The following is a 4,090-nucleotide window of genomic DNA, read 5'->3' on the forward strand; positions in this document are numbered from 1 at the left end:
AAAAGAAGACGTATGTGAGGCCAACAAACATATGAAAAAATGCTCATCATCACTGGTCATTAGAGAAATGCAGATCAAAACTACATTTAGATATCATCTCAAGCCAGTTAGAATGGTGATCATTAAAAAATCTGGAGACAATAGATGCTGGAGAGGATGTGGAGAAATAGGTACACTTTTACACTGTTGGTGGGAGTGTAAATTAGTTCAACCATTGTGGAAGACAGGGTGGCGATTCCTCAAGAATCTAGACATAGAAATTCCATTTGACCTAGCAATCCTATTACTGGGTATATATTCAAAGGATTATAAATCATTTTATTGTAAAGACACATGCACATGTATGTTCACTGCAGCATTGTTTACAATAGCAAAGACTTTTAACCAACCCAAATGCCCACCGATGATAGACTGGACAGGAAAATGTGACACATATACACCATGGAATACTATGCAGCCATAAGAAATGATGAGTTTGTGTCCTTTGTAGGGACATGGATGGACCTGGAAACCATCATTCTCAGGAAACTGACACAAGAAGAGAAAATCAAACACCACATGTTCACTCATAGGCGGGTGTTGAACAATGAGAATACATGGACATAGGGAGGGAGCATCACACCCTGAGGTCTGTTGAGGGGACTGATGGAAAGACAGTGGGGGGTGGGGAGTTGGGGGAGGGATAACATGGGAAGAAATGTCAGATATAGGTGAAGGGGATGGAGGCAGCAAACCACATTGCTATGTATGTACCTATGCAACAATACTGCATATTCTTCACATGTACCCCAGAACCTAAAGTGCAATAAAATACATATTTTAAAAAAATAAAATAAAAAAGATGAACACTTAGACCAGCATAGAGTGAAATCTACAACTTTTGCTTTAAGAATAAAAGTAGTGAAGGAAGCAATGCTGACTAGCTCCTATAATAAGTTGGCTTATTATTCTGATTCCTGTTTTCCTTAAAAAAAAAAAAATTTCAGACACACATAGGAGAGGAAAAATCCTCCAAATTACCTCTGTGTCTACTTCTGAGTAAGAGTCACAAAGAGCATTTTTTACACTTAGAACATACAGATTAAGTTTCATTAAGCTTTTCAATTAGTACATATAGATTGTTTCATTAAACATAGCAATAGTTATTCATAAAGCAACAACTAAGTATATTAAATGCAATTTTTAAAGGAAAACACAGCAGGAGAACTTCATTCTGCACACACAAGTTTCAATAGCCAAATTGACCAAGCAGAAGAAAGGATATCAGAGATTGAAGATCAACTCAATGAAATAAAATGAGAAGGCAAGAGTAGAGAAAAAAGAGTGAAAATAAATTAACAAAGCCCCCAAGAAATATGGGATTATGTTAAAAGACCTAATCTACGTTTGATAGGTGTACCTGAATGTGACAGAGAGAATGAATTCAAGCTGGAAAACACTCTTCAGGATATTATCCAGGAGAACTTCCACAACCTAGCAAAATGCCAACATTCAATTCCAGGAAATACAGAGAACACCACGAAGATATTCCTCAAGAAAAGGAACCCCAAGGCACATGATTGTCAGACTGACCAGAGTTGAAATGCAGGAAAAAATGCTAAGGGCAGCAAGAGAGAAAGATTGCGTTACCCACAAAGGAAAGCCCATCAGACTCACAGTGGATCTCTTGGCAGAAACCCTACAAGCCAGAAGGCAGTGGGGGCCAATATTCAACATCCATAAAGAAAAGAACTTTCAACCAAGAATTTCATATTTAGCCAAACTAAGTTTCATAAGCAAAGGAGAAAGAAAAGCCTTTATGGACAAGCATTGCTGAGATATTTCCTCACCACCAGGCCTGCCTTACAAGGGGTCCTGAAGGAAGCACTAAACAAGAAAGGAACAACCAGTACCAGCCACTCCAAAAACGTATCAAATAGTAAAGAACATCAACACAATGACAAAAATGTGTTAGCTAATGGGCAAAACAGCCAGCTAGCATCAAAATGGCAGGATCAAATTCACACATAACAATATTGACCCTAAATGTAAATGGGCTAAATGCCTCAATCAAAAGACACAGATTGGTCAATTAGATAGAAAGCCAAAACCCATCAGTGTGCTGTATCCAGGAAACCCATCTTACATGCAAGGATACACAAAAGCTCAAAATAAAGGGATGCAGGAAGATTTACCAAGCAAATGGAGAGCAAAAAAAAAGCAGGAGTTGCAATCCTAATCTCTGATTAAATGGACTTTAAACCAACAAAGATAAAAAGAGACAAAGGAGGTCATTACATAATGGTAAAAGGATCAATGCATCAAGAAGAGCTAACAATCCTCAATATATATGCACCCAGTACAGGAGCACCAAGGTACACAAAGCAGGTTCTTAACGTCCTACAAAGAGACTTAGACTCCCACACAATAATAGTTGGAGACTTTAACCCTCCACCGTCAATATTAGACAGATCAACGAGACATAAAATCAACAAGGATATCCAGGAATTGAACCCAGATATGGACCAGGGGACCTAATAGACCTCTGCAGAAATCTCCACCCCAAATCCACAGAATATACATTCTTCTCAGCACCACATGGCACCTATTCTAAAATTGACCACATAATTGGAAGTAAATCACTCCTCAGCAAATGCAAAAGAATGGAAATCATAACAAACAGTCTCTCAGACCACAGTGCAATCAAACTAGAATTCAGAATTAAGAAATTAACTCAGGGCGATCAGGGGAAGATGGCCGACTAGGAACAGCTCAGGATTGCAGCTCCCAGTGAAAGTGCAGAGGGTGAGTGGATGCTGCATTTCCAGACGGATTTTTATTGCCCACAGACCAGGAGATTCCCAGGCAGAGGAGCCCTATAGGTCACCAACACGGCTGTTTCAGCTGGTGCGGCTGTTTCGGCCCATGCGGCTGCTTTGCCTGCACCCTGGTGTGGCAGTTCTCAGTACAAAAGACACGGTTCCGGGTGCCCTCTTAGCTGGCGATTGGAGCCCTAAGACAGCAGAGTTGCCCATTCATCTGAAATAGTGAGCCAGGCCAGGAGGTTCCTAGGCAAAAAAACCACCAGGAATCTCAGCGCCGCTGTTTCAGCTGGCTTAGTGAGTTATGGCACGGGAGATCCCGGCACCTTTTCAACTGGAGACTGGAACACCTGGGAGAGATCGACCATTCAGCAACAACAACAAAAGACTCTGAGTCAGGGAGCCAGGTGATCAGGCTCAGCTGTCCCCTCCCCCCCAAAAAAAAACCAGTAATTGAAAACGCTCTGGGTTGAGAGTTTCACAGCAAGCACAGCTGAACCCGGGACAGTCCGGCTCTGTGGGAGAAGGGTGTCCATCATTACCGAGACACTCCACCACTACGGAGGCAGTCTGACCATCGCTGAGGCAGCCCACCATTGCTAAGGCAACCCGCCATTGCCAAGGCAACCTGCCACTACAGACAGAGTCCGCCATAACAGAGGCGGGCCACCATTGCCAAGGCAGTTCTAACTACACCCATATAAACAGGACGGCAGGGAAGATCACACGGCAACTGGGCAGAGCTGACAGCAGCTCAGCAAAGCCTCTGTAGGCAGACAGTGACTAGGCTGCCTCCTTGCTGGGCAGGGCAGCCCTGAAAGAAAAAAAAAAGGCAGCAGCACAACGGAAACTCATAAATACGGCCCTAACTCCCTGGGACATAGCACCTGGGGGAAAAAAACAAGGGAGTTTATGAGTTCTGTTGCAGCAGACCTAAATGTACCTGTCCAACAACTCTGAATGAACAATGGAGCTCACAGCTTAGGACTTGAGCTCCAATAAAGTACAGACTCTCTCCTCGAGCAGCTCCCTGACCCCCGTATATCCAAAGAGTCACCTCATAAAGGAGAGAACAGACTGACATTTGGCGGGCATCCCTCTGGGACAAAGATAGCAGAAGAAGAAAACTGGTAGCAACCCTTACTGTTCTGCAGCTGCTGCAGGTGATCCCCAGGCAAGCAGGGCCTAGAGTGGACCTCAGCAGACCTACAGCAGAGGGGCCAGACTGTTAGAAGGAAAGCTAAGAAAAAGAAGTAACTTCAGCATCCACAAACTGGAAGTTCACTCAG

Source organism: Sapajus apella, unplaced genomic scaffold (genome assembly GCF_009761245.1).
Source record: "Sapajus apella isolate SASKATOON/1434 unplaced genomic scaffold, GSC_monkey_1.0 scaffold236, whole genome shotgun sequence".
NCBI classification, from domain to species: domain Eukaryota; kingdom Metazoa; phylum Chordata; class Mammalia; order Primates; family Cebidae; genus Sapajus; species Sapajus apella.